Source organism: Cupressus sempervirens, chromosome 6, assembly GCF_028749045.1.
Source record: "Cupressus sempervirens isolate cs-2001-9-10 chromosome 6, ASM2874904v1, whole genome shotgun sequence".
NCBI classification, from domain to species: Eukaryota; Viridiplantae; Streptophyta; class Pinopsida; order Cupressales; family Cupressaceae; genus Cupressus; species Cupressus sempervirens.
Genome location: NC_143123.1, coordinates 436,740,407 through 436,761,763, shown reverse-complemented (window position 1 = coordinate 436,761,763; position 21,357 = coordinate 436,740,407). Strand labels below are relative to the sequence as shown.

Below are 21,357 nucleotides of genomic sequence, written 5' to 3'. Positions count from 1 at the left end.
ATTTATAGATTGTAATAAGATTAACATAAGATATTATTATATATTACTAGATTATATCTTGTATGTTTACATTACGTTATTATATATATATAATATATTAAAATATGCCTTTACATATTAATATAAGTGAAATAATTTAAAAATAAAAAACTAGAACGTTTAAATCGAATTTCCCTCCAAAATTTGAAGATTTTTGGAATTTGACTACCGAGCCATATCGGATATCCGATGTCAAATCGGATATCCGATTTGAAATTGGATATTTGATTTTGAATCGGATATCCGATCAGGCTTGGTATTTACCAAGCCTGCCCGGTCAACCCCAAAGACGTGTTTATAGAGAGTTTTAGTGATACTCAGACTTCGGGTAGCCGTCTGACAATGTTATTTTGATCAAAATTGAATGAAACGAAATGGGTTTTTTAATATCACTCTCTAGATTCCATCAATATAATTTCTGTCAAATTCTGAGTTCGATAAGTATTTATTAGTTAATTATCAATGAAGATTATTGTAAAGTGTTGATTGACAAACTAAATGAAAAATAGCTATAACTTTCAAACGGTATAACATTTTTTAAATCTAAAAGTTGCGTCACATTCTATACTTCACCTAGTATAAGAAAAAAACAAAAAAAAAAAATTTGATCAAATTTTCTATTAGTTAGGGTGGTCAGACACGGGACTTTTTTTAATCCAAAAAAGTTTTGGTAGAAAATTCATATTTAATTATTTATTTGAAATAAAAATATCAAAAAATATGCGTCACATCCGAGCATGAGTCTAGTTTTCATATCTATAATTATATTAAAAAAATATTATGATTTGATTTTGATTAAGGTGTCCAGACATACACCTACTTTTTATTTTTGCCCTGAAATTTTCTTAGTACTGCATTAAAATTCAAACTTTTGACCAATCAATTATTTTTTTCTCCTGATAAGGCCTAGTAGTTTAGAAACTAAATTCAATTTTCTACAAATTATTTTCTTACAAATTTTTGATATAAAGTCCATAACCACTTCAAAATTATGTGTCAAGTTGACATAAACCTAATTTGCTGATTTTTCACTGCCACTTAAGGCCATAGTTTGGTACACCATGATCTTGCACATACCCCCCTGATTTTTTAATTTTTTATTGCCACTTAAGAGCATAGTTTGGTTGACCATGATCCTGCACATACCCTGTATACTTAATCTCTACCTAAGAGCTTCTCATCTTTTAAAATAATTGTTTCTATTTTAAATATTTATATTCATTTTGTAATTCAAAAAATTGACATGGCTGCAACACAGCAACCCAAAAAACTTGAAGTAGACTCCTAATAAGCAAAAAAATTACAAAAAAAATACAAAAATAAAATAAATTATATGATACATAAAACAAACTAATTCACAAGAAGCATACATGAATGAATTTAGAGGATGCATCAATCTATTATGATTATCAAAGAAGCATACATAACAAATTTAGAGGATGCATCAGTCTATTATGATTATAAGTTCTCTAGGAATTAAAATGGTTACATATCCCTTAAAGACTCAAAATTTCGATATTGTACAATAATCTTTAACTTATTTTCACTCCCCATAGTAGTAACAGAAAGTAAATCTGAATACTCCTCAAGATTGAATGAAACACCATATTTTATTAATTATGTTGCTTCTTTCTACAATCCAGTGGGTTCTTAGTCACTCAACACAACATCCACATCCTCAAGAATCCAACATAAATATATTATAAGACCTTAAGAGGAAAAGAAGCCAAGAAGGAAGCCAGGGAATCAACAGCAACTAGGGGCACAATGAAGAGAAGAGAAGCTAGGATGGAAGCCAATGACACTACAACATCTAGGGATAAAATGTTGACTAGGAGGATAGAATCACCAAGGTTGAACAAAGAGTCAAAAGGATGGAGTTCTCCCATCAGAACCTAGCTAATCAGGTGATTACTACATTGAACACCCTAAATGAGAATATTAATAGTCTAGGTGAATCACTGATGACTATTGGTTATGGTGGTGAAAAGTTGGAGAAGGCCAGCTTGGACATTGGGCAGGCTGAGGATGATTTGAAAGAAACTAGGGATCTGACGGATGCTTAGAACTAGGATCAGGAGGACGTGGACAACCAGAAGACCAATGAAGCTGCAGAGACCCTACAGGTTCTTGATAGGGAAAGCTAATAGTGAGTGCTTTCTTTTTGTCTCATATTTTTCTAATGTAGCAAGCTTTTTGTACCAAGTTGTGGGCCTATTGTTTGGCTTTGGCTTTTGATAAGCAGATGGATTGCAGCTGGACTTTATTTAATATTTCTATTTCAAATATGTTGTAAAAAATTCTGGGTTTCAGGGTCCCTGTAAAACCTGTTTTACTTAATCAAAAACATGAATATATTATATGGATTGGTGTCCTTCAAATCAATCATATTATAAAAATCCATGCCTTCTAAGCTCTATTTGCTGAAGACAAAGGTGTTGTTGGGTTAATCTATTCCTATTCTTTAAATGGATGCTCTCAAATAGACTCCATTGCACTCACCCACAAAAGTGATACAAGGTTGATACAAAAAGAAGGCTAGCCTCTGAAGATTTGGTGAAAAGCACCATAACTTTCCCACTACAAGCCTACAAATAAGATAACTATAAAATTTGTAATAATATTTTGATCGTATACCAATAAAAGTGTGCAATTAAGTGACTTAAAAAAATTCTTAATAAGCAATACCACATGGAATGTACTTAATCTTCCCAAAGACTTAATCTCTATCTAAGAGGTTCTAATTTTTTACAATAATCATAAATTATATGATAACTTTTGTATATTATAAAGGTGTATTTGTTTCATTGTTAAGTATAAATTTAAATTTATCTCATATTAAAGTGATGTACAAAAATTACATTTTAAAATAACCTTTTAAAGATATTAGTTTTTTATTTTTTGTCTTTTTGAAAGTAGAAGCCTACTCAAATCCTTAGAAACCTAAGTTCAAAGTCTTTCAACTTCCACAAAAAATTAGAGCAATTTTGCATGTGTATTTATCAAAGCATGCTCTATAATAAGGCATTAAGGTCCAGGTTGGGAAAAATAAAGAAATGATAAGGAGGACATTTTATGCTAAGGCACATCCATCAATCAGTACATTCAACATGGAAGTTCTGTGTGTAAGGTAGCCCACAAACCTATAATTAGAGAGGTTAGTTATCATTAAAACACAACCAAGTGTTAAATATATGAACCAAGTTTCCCTTAAAAAAGTGTAACGCAATTATTTATAACAATATTAAACTGCATACCTCATTTTCTACATGGAACTCCTTAAGGCAGATGGGGCACTCACTATAGTCTATAGGCACTACCTTCATGTGAAATTTTGGAAGCTCCTGAATAATGCTTCAACTACTTCTCTCTTCATTTTACTCATTTTCAGTAAAAAAGAAAAAGAAAAAGAAATACTTGTTTAAATAAAAGAATCTAATCAATGTATAAAAGAAAAAATAGTTGTTAGCGTTATCTGACCACTAGTCTACTAAAACATAGTCTTTGAAAGAATACTTGAATTGATATATAACTATAAATTTCAAGTCCATGAATTAATTGAATTCAAATTACGTGTATGCCCCTAACCTATCTTCAAGTATTATAACAATAACTCCTTCAAACAAATCGAGCTCAAGGAAACGCTAAATTCTGCAAGTTATAATTATAATCAATGGACTACAAAAAATTACTAACAATAAATAGAGTCTTATTGTTGTTTATATTGAGACATTTTAACAAAGTACATATTAGTGTAGCCTAGTCTCCTATGGTGTTGGGAACATTTCGAGTGGTTAAGTTATAATATAACAATATTTTAAGAAGTTATAAGTAGAAGATGCTATAGTTTCATTAGTTTCGAGTCTCCTAAGGCAAGTAAATTTATGTTACTTAAGAGAGACATAAGATTATGTTATTAATAGTATATTCTCATCTATATTTGGCTTCTTTCCATGTGATGATGTTGTGCTTCTATGCAGGTTGTTGAAATTGTAGCAGATTGCATACACAATTATCTTTTGTTTGACCACATTTTGAAAGTTCAGCTTGTTCCATCTAAGAAAATTCACTCTAGATTGTAAGATATTTAAAAAAAATTTGACTATCATCTAGAAATAATTTTCACATTCATATGCATTATCAATCATAGAGTATATTATAGGAACACTACGAATACCTATTATGATTGGGCATTGATAACAATGTTAAAGTTTTTTTTTTTGCATAGTTTCTATTTCCTATGATGCAATTCCTTTGTGTATTCATTTTATTTTTTTTGGCTTATAGTCTTTTAGTTGTTAAAAATGTAGCATTGGTAATTTTTCTCAACAGATTTTGTTTATTAAATTATTAGTTATCATGAATTGCTCGAGCATATATGATTATTACTTTTGATTTTGTATGCCTTAGAGTTCACATTGGCATCTATAACATCTTATATTAATTATGTACACACCTATGGTCACATAGAAATTTAACAAAATATCATTAATAAGGAAAGAATCCATGTTGAGTATCATGTCTCGTCTCTATGCAAAGAGTGCTTGGTAATTTAATGTGTACTCAAATTATGGAGGTTGCAAACAACACTCATGTTACATGGAGTCACATCTTTAACAATCTATCTGATCACAATTGGAAAGTGAAGAATGACAAAATAGTAAGGATATTTATGTAGAATTTCACATAACAATGAAAAAGAGATCTTTCTTCAAACTATTGTTATTAGAAAATGCCAAGTAGAATACATAGTTTTGGAAACATTTTATTTTACCTTCTAAGGTCTTCAAGATCTATTTGCACAAAATATGCCTCTGTGAAATAAAATTTCACCCCAAACACTTTTCTTTGGTACCTTTAAAGTGGTCTCAGTACATTAAAAAATTAAAGACTTGATGAAACACATGTAACAACATTCATAGTTAAGTACTCTTTTTAAAACCTTTGAGCACTTCTTCACACAATCTTTGTAAAAAAGCTCATTGGTTTGTGCTCAAAATATTTTAATCCATCTATTTACTATCTTTTTATGTTCTAGATCATTGGAGACCTAGGGAATTGCACTCAAAATTGCAAAACCTTCATTGTATTATAATGTAGAAGTGTTGTTACAATTAGAGAACACATTAGTTACACCAAAATTTTCTTTCAAAAACATATGTGCAAATATAAACATTTAGTACATGTTCAATTTTTTTGCAGATAATATACACATTGGTTAGCTCAAATTTTTCTTTCAAAACCATATGTACAGATATAAACATTAAGTACAACATGTCCAATTTATTTGTAGATATATTTTCTTGTGAAGAAAGACTGGGCCTAACAACATGAACCCAGAACAAAATAATGAGACAATAGCTACATTGTGATCTCAGTTCCAAAGAAAAGCTGATTAATGTAATAGTCCTTGCAAAAAGTGTAAAGGCTTAAAGAATTGATGAATTCTAATCACAACAGCATAGAGACATTGTAGGAAACATGGTCGCATTGAAGGTGGCCACAATTTTTGTCCATTTGTAAGTGTGGATTTCCTACTAAAGGAACATGGAGGTGTGAATATCCAAGTTGAGGTTAACACTCCCATGGAAGAAGATGATAACGTGCTAGAGGACATTTTTGATGAAGATGGTACTGGAGCAGGTGATGAAGAGGCTCACGATGATGGTACTAATGCATTTGATAATGATGATGAAGATAATCCTTCTATACCTTTACTGGAGAAGGCACACGAGACCTATACGAAGGCTCCCACACAACTCTTCTCTTGATTATAGTGTTTTGGGTGAACTTAAAGGTTATGAATGGTTTATCCAATATAGCAATATCATGTATGCTAAGGTATGCGACTTTTTCATCTTCAATATTAGTATTCAATTAATATTTTTTATATTAATAACGCATATTTGTTGTTGTAGGTTGATAGGTGAGTTTTTGTTACCACCATCAAACATTTTACCTCATTGGTACTAAGAATTATCTACCATTATAAATCAGACTGGAATGAAGTATTAGACAATACATACATGTCCCAATGATCACATTCCATATCATAAACAACATGAATTTGCAATACAATGCCCTGATTATCATATTAGTAGATATCAGTTAGATCAAATAACAAAAAAGGTGCCTCACAAGGTTCTTTGGTACATTCTCATTATTCCACATCTTCAACGATTATTCAAGTGCACTAGCATGGCACAATTTATGAATTACCATGCATGCAATAGAAGTCAAGATTTTATTATGTGAATGCCTACAGATGATTCTGCATTTAAAGAGATAGAAGAAACATGGTCACACTTTAAAGAAGAAACTTGTAATTTGAAGCTTTCATTAGCAGCAGACAATGTCAATCCATTTGAAGATATGAGAAATGTTTACTCAGTGTGGCCTAGTTTTGTTATTAACAATAACATTTCTCCTTGGACGTTCATAAAGAGGGAGTACATAATGTTGTCAATGATTGTGCTAGGAATTTTTACATTTAATAGTTTTCTAAATTAATTTATAAAAAATACATGAAAATGGTCATAATAATTATGTAATGTTTATGTTCATTCAATTACTGGGTAAGTACCAAGTTAAAGATATGAATGTGCATATTGAGCCCCTAATTGATGAGTTCTTAAAGTTATGGAATGACATCACTATGTATGAGATCTCTAGACCAATAGGACATCGACAATTTCAATTCAATGCAATGCTTGTATGGACAATGCATGATGCCTCTGGGCTAACTCATTTTTGTGGTATGTTATATTGTTAAGATCACATATTTTTGGTCTATTATAGTGTTTACACGTTACTTATTGTATTCTTAAGATGCACATGAAAATTGTACATGATCTTTTAGGTTTGCAGAAAAAAAAAATTCACATGTCCAGTTTGTGGTTCGAAGACGAAATCACATCATTCAAGAAGTTTAGGAAAGTAGGTGTTTGATGAGTTTAGGAACTTTCTTCACAATAATCATAAGTATCAAATTACTCAAAAATATCTTTTTAATGGGAAAGAAGAGACATCATCAAGTCCACAAAGAATGAAACTTCATTTATGGAAATTGGAATATCATCGACTAAATCATTGAGGTAATGTCTAGTTTGTTGTCCGGAGTTTAAAATTTTTATTTTGATATTGTCTTATTTACAAATGATGTAATTGATGCTCATGAAGGTCGTCAAGGAATCAATGACCAACTTCTTAGAAAAATGAAAAGTTATCCTACATAATTAGTAGGTTATTGTACTACAAGGATCTCTCAATCATGCATTTGTTTGATGCTATGCATATTCAAAAGAATGTAATAGAGACACTATGGAAAATATTGGGAGGCATGATAGAGAAAAAATTGCAAAAAAATTGTATTGACATTCATGAATCCAATGCACTAAAAGATTTCATTGAATCAAATAGCAATGGAGACTGCATAAATGCAAGTGCCCTTCCTTGGTTATTAACAAAGCAAAAAAGTGATGTATTAAAAGAAGTCATTAAAAAAAAAATTTCAATAGGATTTGCTACAAATATAAGCACTCTTCTATCAAAGACAGGTGATTTTGGGCCAAGGTTGAAAACACATGATTGGCATACCTTCATCAAGGTAAGTCATATTCTCTATTTACAGTATATTTTTAAAATTTAATGTACTACCCATTGTATTATTTAATAATATATTAAAATGATCATTTTTCAATGATTGTAGTACGTCCTACCTCTATCCCTCCCACATTAGTTTGAGAACAATATTAAACAAGTTATATACAACCTTGAAAAATATATGAGGTTAGAAGTGTTTTTTTCTTAGATTTGTATAATTTTATCTAAAATCTAATGTTCTTGTGTGTTGAATCTATTTCAAGTGGTTATCATCTAAAAAAATTGATAAAAAAAGATATAAAATATTGGAAGAGAAAAATTTCATAGCTTATGTGTGAAAAGAAAAAGTGTCTACCTTCAACCTTTTTCAATGCTCAAGAACACTCTCATACATCAAGTTGAGGAGATTGAATTGTGTGACCTATACAAACTAGGTCAATGTGAATGGTTGAGAGGCACTTGAAATTTATGAAGGGCTTGGTTCAACAAAGAGCACATCTTGAGGGTTCTATGGTAGAGGGATATATGGTTTACTAGACCATGGTCTACATTAGTGATTATCTTCCAAAGTTTGTAGAAAATATCCATATAGATCACATTTGGGATCCCAACTCTAATGACAAATTCAAATGAGAGTACTTGATAGGGAAAGGTAGATTGAGGAGATTGACAAGTAATTATAAATTTTTTCTTTGTAGTTTATTAATTTATCCATCATCAATATAAGTTGTTTCTAACTAGTCTAATTGTTTTCTTTATAGTTGGTCATGAGTGGGATGCACTACATTTGTATATTGCAAATAATCTTGATTGGATGACGGTATGGATTGAACAGTCTCAAGAAAATGGTCACTCATTAACATGGGATAGTGTTGCATCGTTGGTTAAAGAAGCTCATCGTAATGGAGATCCCAATGTTATGCCAATGGTACTTGATCTAGTATATGGATTAAGAGATACAAAAGTATGTAGAAGATTACTAATAATAAGCCATAAGTTTAATATCAACTCACAAATTGATGTAAATAATCTTGACATGTTTGAAAAATTATAGGTCAAACATCACAAAGCTATGTACTACCATGGCTGTAAATTTTGCATAAAAAAGTCAGATGAAACAAAGAAAATGTATGATTCTGGGATAAATGTAGTCTTTTTGGTCACCAATATTTCCTCTAGAATTGACATACATCCTCAACAATCTAAAAATTAATACCATGGCATTTTGGATGATATACTTGAGTGCGACTTTAATTCATTCAAATAGTTCTATTTTTCATCAAATGGTTCAGGCTATGACTTAATCAAAATGATCCTTATAGAACTATCATTGAACATGATAGTGGATTTACAATGATTAATACAAGGGCATTTGAGCTAGTCGGAGATGAGCCTTATGTTCTCCCAAGCCAATACGAGCAAGTGTTTTACTTTGGTGTTCCACACAAACCAGGTTGGTCATTTTTTGTTAGACACAATTCAAGAGGAAGGGCAGTAAAGTATAATGTGATGGAAGAAGATACTGAAGAAGCAAAAGACAAAAATGATAATCACGAAAGATTTTTACCCAATGATGAAGAAGAAAATGGTGATGATTTTGGTCATGTTGACAATAATGGTGATGATGATGATGATGATGATGACAATCATGATCATGTTGATGAAGACGGTGATGATCATGGCAATGATGGTCATGATGATGATGGTGATGAAGATGATGATGATGGTGATAAAGATGGTGGTGGTGATGACAATGATCAAAGTGACAAGTATGATGATGATGATAATGATGATGACATGGATGAAGATGATGATCAATGAAATGTCTATCTAGGTACAATCAATTTCAACTATGATAGGGTCATGTACAACCAAAAATTTCTTTCAAAACCATATGTGCATATATTAACATTAAGTAGAACATTTCAAATATTTTTTTTACATATACATATTAGTTACACCAAATTTTTGGCTAACTTAAGATAAATGATTTAAATATACAATCTACTTTATTATTAATATTTTTTTTGGTAAGTCTATTACTTTCATTTTGCTACTAATTCTTTTTTTACGGGGTGACATGGATAGACCACCATGTTGTACAGGTAGGGATGCACCATCTCACACACCTTCTTTAACAGAGGTAAACCTTAATTATTGTAATTGTTCAAATTATATAGAAAAAAATGTCTTATTATTATGTTCTTTCAAAACCATATGTGCAGATGCAAACATTAAGTACAACATTTCAAATACTTTCATTTTGCTGCTGATTTCTAAGAATTACTAGTCTTTTTCAAAGGGAAACACGGCTAGACCACCACGTACAGGTGGAGATGCATCATTTCACACACCTTCAGTGGAGGTAAACATTAATTATTGTAATTTTTATTGTTATTTACAAAAAAAATTTGTATTATTATGTTCTTTTTGTTATGGCTTTGGAGTTATTTTGATGAAATTTTACTAATTTTGAATTTTGCGGATATACAGATTAGTTACACCAAAGTTTTCTTTCAAAACCATATGTGCAGATACAAACATTAAGTACTACATGTCAAATACTTTCATTTTGCTGCTGATTTCTAAGAATTAGTAATCTTTTTCACAAGGCAACATGGGTAGACCACCACGTACAAGCAAGGTTGCACCAACTTAATCACCTTCAGCGGAGGTAAACATTAATTATTGTAATTTTTATTGTTATATAGAAAAAAAAGTTGTATTATTATATTCTTTTCTTTATGGTTGGATTTATTTTGATGAAATTTTACTGATATTAATGTCACAAATGATAGGAAAAAGCTACAATGATAGCAGATCAAATGCGATCTAAAATATGGGCATCATTTGTACATGACATCACCTTTAGTGCTAACCCTATGTTCATGGACCAACAACTCAAAAAAAGATACATTGATGAAATTGTTAACATTATCATCGATTGTGACACAAGTGAGGAGAAATAGGCACTAAAAAAAGAATTGGACCGTAGGGTCCAATCTTTGAAGGTAAGCAGTAATTAATCTAAAGTAATAATAGAAGTTTAATAGATGTTAATATTCTATAGTATCTTATGGATCATGATCTAAAATATTTGTATTCTTTTACAGAAATATGTGACAACTATGAAATCACATGGTGAACATGGTGAGGGTTGTAGTGCACAACCTTCGTGTAAGTAACAATTTCTTTATTCATTTTCATCAACATTATAACACAACCTTCTTTTTTTGGACGCTTCTAGCTAGTATCCCATTTCATCTTTATCCATTGCAAATGTCTTTGCTAACAATATTGTAATCTTCAACTCACGATAAAGTGTGAACACCTCCTTCGGTCGATGGTCTAATATTGCTCTATTCATTGTCGGCAACAAGGAGCACACAAACATCCTTGTCTATGCCTAGTACAACTAGTAAAACCTTGTATTTCTATATTGCATAATGTGCTAACCATGCTTTTTTTTTTTGTTGGGTGGATTTTATACTCATGTATCTATTTTTTTCACTAATAGATAGACCTTTATTTGATAGAGAAATAGAGAATAGTACTACTGAAGATGATCCATTTCCTAGAGCAATCCGAGTGACTAGTACTAGTTCATTTGAAGGGACATTATTGCTGAACAAGAAAACTATGTTTCCATTTAAATTACGAAAGCTTTGAGGTGCTTTAAAATTGTTATTATTTAAAGTATAAATTTAGTTTACTTATACATAACTCATTTTGGATTGATAATCTCTTTATGTTTTTTTAGGTAATAATGTTTTCTTTGACCATCTTTCTAATATGATATAGTGGCTATTTGAACCCACCATACGTAAAAGGTATGTAGTTTCATATCATTGCTACTTAATTTTTCTTTTCTTTCGTTTATTGTATTATATTGAAATTATTGATCTAACAATTTTTTTCATTTTTAAAAAGGTGGAATTTACAGGCTTCTGAATTAAAAAATTAGCTGATTACATCTTTTGAGGACTTATTTGGAAAAAAACATTTTTGACAGTGGCCTACTTCTAAAAAAAGTATCAAGGCATATAAAGGCTATGAGGGATCAATATAGAAGGGGTCTTATGGATAACCCAAAGTACAAGCATCCTCCTATGATTCCACCAATGGAGTGGAATGAAATAATAGAAGATGCAAAGGAGAAAAGGCTATGTAAAAATAGAGTAAATGAACTCGCACAGTGCAAAAGAAGGTATCTAATGATAGTAATAAGTACATTTTAATCATGCACTAATTAGTGATCTTTGTAAATATATAATCTAACATGTTTGAAACTGTTAATAGACTATAGGATACATCTATGGTTACAAAAGTGAGACTAAAAAAAGTTGGCCAACACAAACTTGGCTCTAGTGGCTATAAGAATCTTCAGTCTCGACTTGTAAGTAACAACAATGAAATTTCACACACAAACACACACACACACACACACACACACACACACACACACAAAGATATATATATATATATATAATGTTGCAAACAATTTTATTTAATGAAACCATACATGGAAAACTCATGGTGTTAAGCAAAAAATACAGGGCACAAAATTCAATGTGGAGGTCACAGATGAAGATAGAAAAATTTCCTTGAAGGAAGGCTATAAAGTCATGGCTACACACCTATGCCAAGAATCTGAAAGCCTTACCAAAGAATTTGCTGCACCAAATGAGAAATAGGTAAATTGGTCAGATGAGAAGTAAATGAAATTGAATAGTTGAGAAAATTCTTTTTTGGTTCTAGTTTTGAACATAAATTGATAGCATGTTGACGTGGCAGTGGATGAAAATGTTAATGTACATGATGTCGCATTTTCAAGTAAGAAAAATGCATGTTGTGTTGTACTAGTACTTAATTATAGACTTGTAATAGTTAAAAAAAGAAAAAGAGTATGCGAATTTAACCCATTTACTTGTTCTTGCAATAGAGCCCCCTTTAGTGCAGCAACCTCCTACTCCTTCAAAGAGGAGGAGCAATCGTAATTTAACATTACATGTGCCACAAGAGGAGGAAAATAAGGAAGATATTGATGCTCCTCTCAGCGTTTTTCTTAACAGAGCTAAGAAAAACAAAAAGGAGAATTGATGTTTTTAAAATGGTGTTTGATAAACCTTGTTGGATGATGAAAAACCTTTGTTTTAAGTAATTATCTATGAATTTTGCATATTAATATTGATTTTTATTTTATGTTAATGAATATTGTTATTCGTTAATGAAGTCTTCATTAGTATTGTGTATTAATAAATTTTATATCATATTAATGAATGTTATGTGATTTTATTGATTGAATGTTATAGTTCATAAATGGATGCATGAATGAATGAAATATGTAATTAGATAATAATGGATAATTTAGATTGATGTTAGGGGAGGGGGTGAGGCCAAATGAGTTTCCACCTTCACGTGGTTGACCTTGTTAAGTAGAGAATATTATAGTATTCTTGAAACCAAGTGAAGTTCAAACTAACATACCAAAGAATCACAAAACCAAAATCCATCTATCTCTCATCTTCTCATCCCAATAATTCATCTTTTCCACCAATTTTTACATATTCAATATTTTATTATTCACAATCTTGATAATGGAAACCTCCATCTTGTTGGTAAGTTGTTCCCATCCTATCCTTTTTTTCTTTAATGCATCTATTTCTCTCCTACCATAAATCCCATATGATAATAGATGGTGTTGCAGTCCAAAAGCCACCATACAAACAATCCTTATTTTGAATAGATGTTTGTCTTTGGTCTTAGCTATTTTGTAAATAGGTAATTATAGCTCTCCTTAGTGTTCTAGTTTTCAATAGTCATTTGACAGTTGCTCTGAACAACCTCAACCCCATATCACAAATCACACACATCATGATTATAATGAGCACATGTCTCATATACAGAAAATTGCTCATACACATCATAGGTATACAAGTTAACTAGCTTTCCATACATCACATACATAGTAAGTAGCTCCAACATACATCACAAGGACTATATTGACCTACTCAAATGTGAATCACAAGACAATAGTGACTAGTTCACATATAATGGCTAATCATTCCCTGCCCATGTGCATCCTAAAGGAGGGGTTGTTAGTGCATTGTGCACTACACTATGGGTCCCATTCCTTTCCTTGGTCTTGGCACTAGTAGATACTTTGGAAGGGGATCAGGTTCATCCAATGCTAAACCCAATTGGTTGAAGTTTACCATTTCCACTTCAAACTAAACCCAATAGCATACCACAAGGTTTCTCCAATTATCACCTACTTGTTCCTCATTAGAAATTTTATTCTCTGCAGTCCCTCAGATAGCCAAGAAATTAATCCTTGAGGAGGTAGCCTCATGATAGGTATTAGATATATGTACCACAAATCCTTTCAGGGAGCCTACTCAGAAATTGTTTCCAAGGCCCACGGATAAGTAATTCCCCATCTTTCTCAAGGTTAGTGATGAAGAGTGCAACAAGGAATTGAATGGTTGAAAATGTATTATGAATCATCAACTATTCCTTAATGTAATTTAAATGTATAATGATGAAAGTTGATCATTAGGAATTGGCACTTTTCTAGTAAGGAAAGTGTTATATCATTATATTTGAGTGGGATCTAAACCCTAGTTGTGAATAGTAGAGTAAGTTGGTAAAAGTCTCAATAGGGAACATTGCAGTAGTAGAGTATGCTAACATCCCATTTGAGGAAGGCAGTGAGTAGAAAGGAAACCAGTAAGTCTTCAATGGTAGTAGTTCGACTATATATCAACTAAATATTGGTGAGGGTCCAATAGAAAATTATTTATTACTAGAAAAGTATCAAAATATTACACTTTGACTCAAATCAAGAGTCACATATCAGATAGTCATTGGCTGATGGAGGTTGTGATATAACACTTTAAGATATGAAGTCATCTATTCACCCAGGCATTGAATAAGATTCAACACTCTATCATAGATTATCAAATGATGGGGGCACACAGAGATATAAAGGATATGAAAGAGGAGCAGTCACAAACTTCTACCAATAACACAAAATCTAAGTTATTCAAGTTGATAGATGATAAGATGATCATAGAACTAACTAAAGAAATTAATGATATCATGATTACTATAATGATCATGGGGATGATGCACTCTTCATTGAAAACGCTTACTACCATACCATAACCTCTCTTCGTCAATTGGCTAATGAACATGATGCTCTCTCAAGTGTGAGCATTAGCAGGAATATGTTTCAAGCAATTATCAGAAACCTTTCGTTAGAGAGGATTGATCATACTATGGAGATTTTTGAGGGAAGTGGATCGAATTGGAGGTTGGCAAAAACTAGAACCCCTGGCAAGCTTGGTAGTTTTGAGGACATTCTCTTTGCTAGCAATGACATGTAAGATACACCAATGATAATCGCTCTTCAATATGTTGCTTGACAGGTATAGTAGATAGCTTCTGTAGCTAATGATCTTCAATACCTTGATTATTCTATCTATGCTTAAGAATGGAGCTTTGGCCTAGGTGGCTAGCAACATGGTTGATCATTCACCCGGGGTCCCTATCTAGATGGCATTCCTAATGATTCCTCTTTCTCTTACACATCCTTCTATAATGATGAAAGTTCACAAATAGATTATTGAATATACATTCTATATCAAATCATTATAAATATAATTGATTGAAAAATAACACATAGGAAATGATAAATACCACAAGAGCAATTGATAGATTACAAGATGCTGGTAATAACAATTATGAAAATCCTAGGGGTCTATTGCTTTCATATGCCTAATCTCCATTTTATCTTATTGTTTAATTCCTATAACTGCTTCTGACTTATTATTGTGTTTGATTCTTCCTCAATGATTCCTTAGGATATATTCTTCAATTGTTCCCATGATGTTTAGTAAGGAACTTCTAAATGTATTAATTGTTGGATGATTTGATTACGCCTTCCACTCTGATCCACCTTTTAATGAGTACTTTACCAATCCTCCTTTTTACTTTATTGTTGGAAGGCTTACCACCTTTCATAAGGATTGAGTCACCACTTTCTATTGTTTCCTTTGAGAATAATATATTATTCCCCAAAGTGATCTCGGTTGGATGTTCTTCTTCAATGAAACCTTCTACCCTTTATATCTTCCAATTTGGGGGAAATTCACACCTCTTCATCATGTCTATCCCTTTGCAATGGTTACAACTTGTCACAATTTCCACCCTTTGAAAGAGTCGCAACCCTTCAACATTTTTTCCCTTTAAAAGAGTCACAACCCTTTCGAAGAGTTACAACCCTTTGAAAGAGTCACTTCTCTATTTTATTTATCTATGTTCCTTTCTTCTTCATTCCTTCCTCTTTCTTCCTTCCTCTCTCTCACCCTTTCAAATGAACTCTCCTCTCATCTATATCTAATGTCAAGGGAGTCACATTTCTTCATTTCACATCTCTTGACCTTTCATTTAACTTAATTAACTTGTAATTATTTTATTATATATTTTATTATTTATTAATTTTCATATTTTAATTTTATTTATTTATTATTAAAAACTATTTTAGAACGTAGAAATTATAGAATGCACCAAGATTATGCAAATGGTCCCAAAGTTGTATAAAATTAGGCACAACCACTAAAGTGAGCCTAAAGGCACAACCACTAAAGTGAGCCTAAACTAAGTGTGAAATTGTAAAGGGACAATTTATGACACTAATCAATCAAGCTTTGTGAAAATAACATAGAAAACAACACAATGGACCAATACATCAGGCAGAAAATAATCATACACAAAAGCACAAAGTGAATGGAATAAAGATGACAAAGGAGTAGGAATGAAGGAAGAAGTGGATGGCTTTTTGTCTCCTTCACTAGAGCTTTTCTTGCTATCCCCATCCCTAGCAAATATTATCTTCCTAAATTAATAAAAGTAATGATAAGAAAAACCTTCAAAGTACTTGGAGTGGAACAATAAACAAGTTACTCACCCATTTGTCAAATCCTCAAAGGTCTCACTTGTATCTTTTCCATCTCTTCCCTTATTGCAAGAAAAATATGTAGCTTGGCTGGGTTATAAATTTAACCTAAGCATCATTATCTCTTAGTATTATTTGATCTTTTCAATAGCTATAGGGAAGATGAAAGCTATTTTTGTTTATTAATGTTTTTAAATTTCTAGCTGAAGCTAAAGGTGGATTTGTAAGTCACCTCCAAGATAAATACTATTTGGCTTACAAGTGTTCTTCCATGGGAGTCCAAATGAATTTATATTTTTTCATTTATCTCATAATTTTTCATATTGTATACTCTTCCTCTCCTAGATTGTAACCTCGTGATTAAGTTTGAGAGTAAACCCAACTTTGCCAATCCACCTTATTTCCTCATCATCATTATATTTTCAACATCAATTCTCTTATTTTTATCATTTAATGTTGTTGTGTTGTCATATAATATTTGCACATCTACATAGTATTTATGAAATGTTTTCGACTGTCTCTCACTTTTCCAACACATCATGGGAGTTGAATAATAGGTAGAAATCATAGGCTCATTGATTGAATAATGGTTCCAATTTCTATATTTTTGAGTTAAGCATTTCTTGAAGCTGTCCTATTTCAAGAATATTTAATGTTTTTCTATTGGAAGAACAACTTTTGATTTTCCCTTTCAAACACATGGGCCTTATAGGGGATTCCATATTGCTGACCCTTACAAAACTTCGCAATTTACAACTGGGTGTAACACAGGCCTGTTGGAGTGTGACATATTATAGTGTTCTTTCCTAGTATGGTATAGTTACATGTAGATAATCTGAGAACTCATTGCCTTCCAACTGAAGAAGTTCCAAGCCTAACTTCAAATCAGATTTTCAACAAATCTTGTATACATGATAATCATGAATTCCAATCAAGATGTTGGAATCCCTAAAGAATGAAAATGTTAACCTCAATGACCTATGATAGGTTCACCAATCTTCCAACCTACTGTTGTCAACTCTAATGAACCTCAAACACTTTTGGATTGGATTTGACCTTAAGCATACTCTATTTCAAAAAGTTTATAGTTTGCCTTCAAGTGGTATATTTGACTTTTCCTCAAATAATAGTTACACCATTCTCCTTGTGACCCATATAGGGTTCTACAAATAGTGCTTTCAGTGATCTTTCTATCCCTTTCAAGATTACGGAAATGTCTTTGAATCAATTAAATTAATTGTCCTTTTTCCTGCAGTTGCTTAATGCAGTATTAATTTATCCAAATATTAGAAAGATGGATATGTTTTAAGGTACAGAAGATTCATAAATAATGTGAATGTTAAGTATCTGTAACAATGGTGTTGCTTTATTTTCTCTATTTAAAGAAAAAATCTATTTCAATTTTTTTAAAACACTTTTATCCTTATTTTAATTCATGCATCTTTACCGACTTTTGCATTTTATACTCAGTGAAGTGTGTGTTGAAATGTATAAACACTGGTGTGTTGCTTTAGTTTAGGATTGAATAATGTGTAAGATAGAACTGAAATTTTGAAGGTGTCACCTTGAAAGTATATCCAGTAATAAGTACTGGTATGTTCCATCTTTAACCTCAGAACTCGAAAGTAAATGCTATATTCATGCCAATATATCTTCTTAATATGGTTTGAATAATCTGCACTTGTTTGGAGAAAATAATTAATTTGGTTTTTGAATCATGTCTTCAAAGTTTAAACACTACACGAACAATGTTTAGCATTTTAATTTCTTTCATACAGGAAAAAGTATAATTCGATGCTATAGTTTGCCGCTTTCTAATTTTTACTGATTTTTAGCTTATATTGATGTTTGTGAGACTATAATATTTAAGAGGTATAACTTCAGCATAATTTCTGCAGCTATATTTTGAACTGAGTTATTCAAGTTGACAGATGATAAGATGATCATAGAACTGACTAAAGATTTGATGATATCAGGGTTACTATACTACTCATGGGGATGATGCACTCTTCATTGCAAAAACTTACTACCACACCACAACTACTCTTTGTCAGTTGGGTAACGGACATGATGCTCCCTCAAGTGTGAGCATTAGCAGGAATATGTTTGAAACAATTATCAAAAACTTGTTGTTAGAGAGAACTGATCATACTATGGAGCCTTTTGAGGGAAGTGGATCAAATTGGAGGTTGGCAAAAACTGAAACCCCTGGCAAGCTTGGCAGTTTTGAGGACATTCTCTTTGCTAGCAATGACATGCAAGATACACCAATGATAATCGCTCTTCAATATGTTATTCATGAAAATGATTACCTTGTGGGTATGGCCTTTTTTGACCCGACAAAGAGAACTTTAGGCATCGCCGAGTTTCTTGATGACAGCCTATACTCATACCTGGAATTTTCTATGATAGCTCTTGGTTGTGGGGAATGCTTGTTACCTCTAGGCAGTAGAAAATCCACTAATAATAAATGCCTGCATGATGTATTGGTAAGTTGTAATGTTCTCTTAACTGAAAAGAAGAAATCTGATTTCAAGTCTAGGGATGTTGATCAAGATCTCCGTCGCCTTGTACCACTTGAGTCATTGAAGGATATAGTTGCAAGTTCAGAGTCTGCTGCTGGAGCTCGGGGGGCCCTCCCCTCTTACACAGATTTTCTTGCAGATGACAGCAATTATAGAAAGTTTACCATTCAGTATTATCACATAGGCAGTTTTATGCAGCTGGATGCTGCAGCTTTACGAGCATTGAATGTTCCTAAAAGTAAAATAGATGCGAAGAAAGAACTTTAGTTTATTTGGATTGATGAACAGGACATGTACTGCTGGCATGGGGAAGAGACTGCCGAATAGGTGGCTCCAGCAACCTCTCTTAGATGTAGAAGAGATCAAGTGTAGACTAGATATGGTGCAGGCATTTGTTGAGGATGCAGTATTACGCCAAGATTTAAGACTTCATCTAGAAAGAATTGTAGATATTGACTGACTTGTGCAAAAATTGGAGAAGGGTGGGGCCAATCTACAAGATATTCTAAAGCTCTATTAGGCAAGGACCTTTACGTTTTAATCTATTTGATTTTTTATACTATGCATTTGCAATAAACGTGCTTTGTGTTTTTTCTCTTTTATGATCACATGGATACTTTTGCACTTAAATTAGTGTTTCTTTCACAAAAATGACATCGTTCTTTTGAATGAATGTTGATCATTGCTTTGTATCTAAATTTATCTTTGTGCTGTGCAATTGCACTTACTGATTGAATGGTGTATTTCATCATCTATGATTGTTCTTAGCTATCATGCTAAGCTTGCAGTTTACAGATATCACATCTTTTACAAGATGAGAACTATGGTTTTCAAGCACTTAAACTATTTTTGGATTGTTTTTGTTCACTATAGTTATTTTACATGTGATACACAAGCATATAACTTCCTATAATCAAAAGTTCAGTTGAACGATATCAAGGGGACTTTTCTTTATTGATCAGGGAAAGATATTTGGATACCTTTGAACTTTGGACAGATGAAGAGCATTTGACAAAGTTTGCAGCACTTGTGGAGGTTGTTGTTAATCTCGATCAACTTGACAATGGACAGTACATGATCTCAATTGGTTACGATCCTGGTCTGATGACACTTAAGAGTGAACAAGATGAAGTGGAAGAACAAATTCAAAAAGTACATCATAGAGCAGTAGATGATCTAGATCTTCCTATTGACAAGGCTTTAAAACTTGTCAAAGGCACACAATTCGGACAAGAGGAACCAAAAGTACAGAAGAAGTTGAATACATCACATATAGTCTTAGAAACATGGAAGGATGGATTCATATTCACAAATGCAAAACTTAAGCGACTTGGGGAGCAATATATTAAGTTATCAGATGAATATTCAAGTAGTCATAGGCAACTTGTTACCCGTGTGGTACAAACAGCAGCAACATTTACTGAGGTAAGTTTTTTTAGTCTGTTTTTTACCTTATTTGCTATTTAATCTTTGTGAAAAATAATTCTACACATAGTCTTAATAAAATTTTCTCTGATATTGTGTTCCTTTTTAATATATCTATTGCTTTAACTCATATGCCTTCATATTGTTGAGTCCCGACTGTTTTTATTTAAAGTCCTTAAAGCTTACATGAATACTTCAAATAATAAAGGCTAGATTAAGCTATTCCTTTTGCATGCTTATTGAATCTTCCAAAAAGAATGTATTATTGCAGGAAAACTAAATTTTTTTGTAGGTGATGATTGATTTGAAATTTTCTTAATGCCAGTTGGATGATATTGTATGGATATCAAGTAATGTTGTAAGACAGGTTTTGAATGAATTGTTTCTTGAACTCATAGGCCTTTGATACCATACAATGACAGTCTATGTTAACACTTAAGCAGTTAACTCTATGCTTCATATTTCTTTAGGAGTCAGTCCCACCTCTTCAACAAACCTATATGTTTAATTTTTTTGATGTTGCAAGAATTGGACCTCTTCATTGCTGCACTTGGAGAATTATAATTTTTTTTTTTAACAAATTAATTTGTTAGCACTGCTGTTTGTTACACCGCGATGGGTATGTAAAAATGTCGAATGCAAGTCATGGACATTAGAGACTTGTTTGTGGAAAGGATGCATAGCTGTTAGCGGAAGAGATGTATAGCTATAACGTCTATGTAGTGTCATTATCTATCCTTTTGCTTTTGGCATGAAAAGACTCATAATCATCCAACAAGTATGGTTTTTAGACATCTTAACACATTT

General features: G+C 32.0%; 1 pseudogene; it reads left to right on the top strand.

Annotated features, from left to right (window-relative positions):
* LOC149552922 (DNA mismatch repair protein MSH2-like) overlaps positions 1 to 20,956 on the top strand; it is a 94,578-nt pseudogene extending 73,622 nt beyond the window's left edge.
* Positions 20,957 to 21,357: the final 401 nt, after the last annotated feature.